Below are 6514 nucleotides of genomic sequence, written 5' to 3'. Positions count from 1 at the left end.
ATAGGGAAGACATTATGCAAACAAATATATGTAAAGCAAGCTACGTACAAGGTAAATAGGAAATAATAACAGAAGGAAGGCACTAAGACGGATTAAGAACTCCTGTAAAAGTTGCAATTTTATTTGGGACTTAAAGGAAGTCAGGAAACTCAGTATGTGGAATTGAGTCATGGGAGAAAACCAGAGAAAATTCATGGAATCAACAAATGGAGTATCTTATTTGTAGAACAGATAAGAGTAGGTGACCATGGTGGGGACTACGGTATAATAAAACTAGAAAAGGGGGAAGGAGCTAGGTTATAAATGGCTTTCAAAGTGAGAGAAGGGCTTAAATTGAATGAGAAGAAGAAAATCACAAATGTGAGTTGGAATAGTTTGGACTAATGACTAAGTCAGTAGTTAAATTTGGGGAGGAGAAATTTGATAGAATTTGGAAGAAGTTGAAGAAAATTTAAAAAATGATTTCCAAGCTCAGATTCTGCTTCAGACACCACTGCTTGGTTGTAAAAGAAACAAGATTAGAGACAAGTAAGGAGGATATAAAAAAGAAGTAGGATTAAAGAGAAAACTGGGGGAGTAGAACTTGGAAGAAGTAAATTCAAGAAGGATAAGGGAAAGGTAATTGGCAAGTCAGAAAGTCTGCAAACTGAAAAGGTAAGAAAAGATAAATTTAAAGATTAGTGTGGTGAGCAAGTTAATTGAGTGAGTAGGTGGGTGGGCCAAATTGTTGAAATAAAAGATTTGTACAAGGCTAAAAGGTAGATGAATGAGGCTGGGCTTGTAGAGTTGTTGAGAAAATAGAAAGCAATTCAGAATTGTTAAGTTATTCAGAAGCAAAAAAAATTTAGACTTAGTATAGAGGTATGAATATCCACAAGTAGTTTTAAAAAACAAACCTGAAAATCACAACTATTATGAACAGTAGGGAAAATTACACAATGCCTGGAATTTAGTGTGCGATGTTTATATTTTTGCTGTAGCTGAGTGACAATCATCTGTGTTCCAAGGAAAAACATCTCTCTGCTGGAGAATATTGAAGGAACTCCAAAGATGTTTTTCCACATTGTAAGTTGTTAGGGAAAATGAAAGGTTCCTGAAGGAAACAAAAATGCAAGATTTGATTGGGAAAAAGCAACCCGAAGTAAATGTTGGAACTCTTGACTATGTTTTGGATGATGGAGAATGGAAGTATGTTACATAAAGGAAAAATGGAAAGAAAAGATATCTGTACAGTTATGTTCTTCCTAAGGAAGAGATAGCAGATGTCCTGGAGAGGAGGGATCTGTTCTTCTAGGAATGATTTGGTAGAACTACCCAATCTTTCATTAGAGGCAGATAGGGGACTTAGTGGACTTGACTAGGGGATTACTGAATTCAAATCTGACCTCAGACATTTCCTAGCTATGTGACCCTGGAGAAGACATTTAATATTTGCCTGCTTCAGTTTCCTTATCTTTGAAATGGGGATAATAAAATCTTCTTCCCAGGGTTATTGTGAGAATAAAAATGAGATAATATTTATAAAGCATTAATTAAATTAGCTATATGTAAGCCATCAGGAGCTAAGTCATTTACCAAAGTATAAAGGAAGAAGGAAGAGTAGAGTTGAAGTAGTTTGTAAAGGTACTCAAGGATATTGAGGTAGTTATTTGTTAACCTGAAACAACACTAGAGAGGTCTATTGTCTTTCTGTGTCATGTATCCAAGAAATAACAGAGAACCTCATGAACCTTATCAAAACAGACGATAATGATATGCTTTTGATGATTCATATGGGGACAAATGGAATCTAAAACAGATACTCAATTAAAAGCAAGAATTGCAGAAGAGAAAAATTAATTTAAGAAGTGAACAGATAATTTAATAAGATGGTATCTGAGAATAGGACTACTCAGATTTCTGGTTTGTGGCTTACAATATAGGAATGACAGATTCCTGATGATGGATAGAGAATGTCTAATAAAGGCTGGTAAGAATATATTTGCCAGGTACCTTGCAAATATAATAATAATAAAAAAGGCTTTAAATGAAAAAGGTTAGGGAAGTGAAAACACTGCCTGCATATATCCCAAAGATTAGATGCTATATAGAGAATAGGAAAAAAAAGACATTTGAGACATCCAGAAAGACATAGGAAACAAAATCCAAGAAAGGAAAGCAGAGGAAACTCATGGCTGCAAGGGTCTGAAATGTTCAAAGCACAGGGGATATCAAATGGGAAGAACTAAAGGTCCCAATGCAGTGGGACAAATTTGAATTCATAGATATCATTGAGAAAACTAGTTGGGAAGAAACTCATGATTGGGCCCTGGCCTTGGATGAGTGGATAGATTTTTTTCTTTTTGCAGAAGCAGTTGGAGTTAAGTGACTTGTCCAGGGTCACACAGCCAGGAAGTGTGAAGTATTAAGTGTCTGAGGTCAAATTTAAACTCAGGTCCTCCTGATTTCAGGGCTGGTACTCTATCCACTGTACCACTTAGCTGCCCCAGAATGGCATAGGTTTTAAAAAGTGGTGGTGATAGGAATTGGGTTACATTTTTTATTAAGAGGATACAGTTATGTAAGGAATCACAGGAACAAGAAGAGGGAAACATGATAGAGAATATTTGGTTAAAGCAAGGAGAGATAAGTTGTTTGTAAAGGTAACAAATCTAGGGTCATTTTTCAGCATCTACTATGTTCCAGGTATAGACCACCTGGACAAAAAGAGGAGTAGATGAGGAGTTTGGGAAACAAATCATCAGCCTAGCACTAAGACACAATACAGGTTGTCCCAAAAGCTATGAAAGCTTTTAAAACTTAAAACTGCACTAAGACTTTTGGGACATCCTTTACAGTGGTGAGGAGGGTGGCTACAATTATCTAGACTTCTTGTTCTTATTCTCCTCCTCCTCCTCCTGAGGAAATTCTAGAAAGGATCATTAAAGATTCTACAATGGATGGAGAGCCAGACCTGGAGTCAGTAAATTCATCTTCAGTTTGGGCTGAGATACTAGGCAAGTCAATTAACTCTGCTGCCTCAGTTTCCTCATCATCTGTCTAGTATCTTTGCCAGTAAAACCCCAAATGGGGTCACGAAGAGATAATACAATAAAGTAAAATTCAGACTAGTTTATTTGGCCATATGCAAAGAGTAGTGGTTCAGTGGCAATATGTCAGAATATCTCCAGTGGGGTACCCCAGGGACTGTTCTGTGTAGCACTTTTATTAATGAGTTAAAAGCCTACATGGCATGCTCATCACATTTACAGATGACATAAAGATGGGGAGGGTAGAGGGAAGGCTAACTAGTGTACAGAAAATGACAAGATATAAAAGGAGCTTGATAGCTCTTAATAAAATGAAATTCGATAGAGTTCTATGAATAAAGTCATGCCCTTAGGTGCAAAAAACCAAATTTTCAATTATAAGCTGGGAGATGCATGGATAGAGTTGTTCAGAAAAGGATCTGAGAAGAACTGGTGGATTGTAAGTACAATACATCAGGAGGATGATGTGGTTCCCAGAAAGCCCATGGGATGCTGAGCTGCATTAAGGGGAGTGTAGCCTCTAAGAATTAGTGATCATCCCATTATCCTCTACCCTCATCAGACATCATCTGGAGTACTGGGTTCAGTTCTCTATATCTCTGTTTAAGAAACTAATTAACAATCTGGAGAGTGTCTGGAAGATGTTAAAGGGCCTTAAGTTCCTGACTTAGGAGTGTCAGTTGGAAGAACTGGGAATGTTTAGCCAAGAAAAAAAAAGACTGGGGATATGATAGCCATTTTCCAGAATTTGTAGAATTGTCAAGTAGGGACTAGCATTTATTAGATGTCTCCTAAGTGCCAGGCACTATGCTAAGCACTTTACAAACATTATCTCACTAGATCATTGCAACAATTCAGGGAGGTAGCTATTATTACTTTCATTTAACAGTTTAGATAATTGAGGCAGGCAGGTGTTAAATGATTTTCCTAAGGTCATCCTGTGTTTGAGGCTAATTTTGAACTTAAGTCTTCCTGTTTACAGACCTTATCTACTGCACTATAGACCTGAGAACAGTGGTGGAAGTTTCAGAGAGGTAAATGTAGACTAAAGTCGGGAGAAATTACCCACCAATTTGTGCTGTCCCAAAGTGGAAAGGGCTGCCGTAAGTAAGAGGTGGTAGTTTCTCTGTCCTGAGAGGCTTCAGGCAGAGTGGGAGGATGTTAAACTAGAAGGCTGCTGTGTTCTCTTCCACTTTTCCAATTCTGTGATTCCATGGTTCTGTGACAATTGATTACAACAAATAGCCCTGGTCCCAGAAGACCCGTGCTTGTACCTGTGGAATGGCACAGCTTGAATAGATTCCTTGAATAGACGAAGAGGCATTGACTCCAAATGTGCACAGGGACTGAAGGGCCATGGGGACAAGCAAAGGTGTTCTCAAGGTCAGAGAAGGAGGCAGAAAGCAAGGAAGATTCTGATCTCTGGAAGGGTTTCAGCTTCAGTCAGAGCTTCTCTCAGAGACATTCCCCTGAGAACAGAAAACACTGAGCACCGAAAAATCAGATAGGTTTTTCCCTGAGAATTTTTACAGATCCTGAAGCGTGAGATTTTTCACAAGGTTTTTAGACTGGCTGATGCATGAGCTAGGTGGTGGTGAGGGTGGGAAGTGGGGAGGATGGGTGATTAGGTCAGGTGAAATTTCAAACTATTTCTTTCCTGCCCATTCAAATGGAGTTTCCTTCAAAGGGGGAAAGGAAGCTACTACCTCCAACCAAAGTCGCAGGTCTTACCCCTGATTCTCATTTGGAGCTTTATTGCCATCTCCACAGAGAGAGCCATTAGAGTTAGGATTCCTTCCTTTCCTGCCTCCCTCAATAATGACAATAATGAGAAGCTGAGTCTATTTTCTAGAGTCAGAGCAGGAAGGGGCCTTAGGAATCATCTTGTCATTTTAGAGATGAGAGGGGAGATGACTAACCCCCAATGTTGGTGTCAGGATTTGAATCCGGTTCTCTTATGTTCAAGTCTAATTATTTCAACTATACCCATAGGGTCTCCTACTCAAAACTGACTCTATAGCTTTGTAAGCGGGAGTGGGTGATTCAGACCTGGGATACTAGAACAGGAGAAGAAATTTCTACATAGGTTAGATTCTGTTGTTCAAAGTTGAAGCAGAGAGAGACCAATGAATGCTTGATATCTAGCTTTCTCTAAAGGACTATCTCATTTAATTCTCATACATTGTCCTCATTTTATAAGTAGGGAAACTGATATCAAAATTATTTGCCCCATTTCACTCAGGTCAATAGAGAAGAGGCTGGAATCTGGGTCTCAGCTTAGGCCCGAGTCAATTTTTCTAGCTCTTCCTGAAGTTGGGGATACAGTGGATAGAGAGTCAGAAAGACCTGAATTATAAGCCATTTTCAGGCACTTACTATCTGGGAGACGCTGTGCAAGCCTCAGTTTTCTCAACTGTAAAATGTGGATAAAAATAGCACCTACTTCCTGAGGTTGTAGTGAGTATCAAATGAGATAATATTTGTAAAGTTCCTAGCACAGTGCCTGGCACATAGTAGGTACTTAATAAATTCTTGTTTCCTTCCTTCCCTTCCTTCCTCCCTCCTTTCCTCTTTCCCTTCTCCCTCCCTCCCTTTTCCCTTCCTTCCTTCCTTCCTTCCTTCCTTCCTTCCTTCCTTCCTTCCTTCCTTCCTTCCTTCCTTCCTTCCTTCCTTCCTTCCTTCCTTCCTTCCTTCCTTCCTTCCTTCCTTCCTTCCTTCCTTCCTTCCTTCCTTCCTTCCTTCCTTCCTTCCTTCCTTCCTTCCTTCCTTCCTTCTTTCCTTTTTTCCTTCTCCAGTCTATGGGGTCACTAGTTTGTTTTGGAGTGAAAAAAAAACTACAAAAAACAAATACCCCATCTCCTTTCCTCTTTCGTTTTTCTTATCACATTCCCTTTTCCTTCCCCTTCTTCTCTTCTATTGCCTTCCCTTCTCTACTTATTTTTTCCCATTCCTTTCCCTACCAGCAACGTGGCCAAAATTTGGAATTGGAGGACTTGGCTTGAATTCAGGTTTTGCTACTTAGTACTTATATGCTCTTGAGCAAGTAATTTTATATCAGCAGAGTTCAGTTTCTATATTAGTAATTAGGAGGAAATTGTATTAGAAGACTTTCAAAATCCCTTTCAGCTCTACACCTGCAATTCATAATATGATGAATGCTATATATGTACATATATGATACTTAACATTATCTGTGCTCCACACTGTGCTGGGATGAGGGAATATAATGGGATGAATATAATGATAAATGCTATTACTACTTCTAGTTCATATTCTATAATACTTCAGGGCTTTCCCCTTAGATTGTAAGATGCTTCAGAGCAGAGGCTGTATTGTGCCTTTTTTGTATCCTCATTGCTTAGCATGGTGCTGGCCTGTGACAGGCACCTAATTAATATCTATTGACCAGCTTACAAGGTAGGTAGGCAGGGCTCCTGCTTTCAAAGAGGGACATCAGACTTACACTCCAACATGAATAAGCACTG

The 6514-nt window shown here is 39.0% G+C and overlaps 1 protein-coding gene across 1 annotated transcript in view; it reads left to right on the top strand.

Annotated features, from left to right (window-relative positions):
• GFRA2 (GDNF family receptor alpha 2) overlaps positions 1-6514 on the top strand; it is a 104213-nt gene that overhangs the window by 79578 nt on the left and 18121 nt on the right. The window lies entirely within an intron of this gene.

Source organism: Sminthopsis crassicaudata, chromosome 2 (genome assembly GCF_048593235.1).
Source record: "Sminthopsis crassicaudata isolate SCR6 chromosome 2, ASM4859323v1, whole genome shotgun sequence".
NCBI lineage: Eukaryota > Metazoa > Chordata > Mammalia > Dasyuromorphia > Dasyuridae > Sminthopsis > Sminthopsis crassicaudata.
This window is presented reverse-complemented; position numbering and strand designations above follow the sequence as displayed.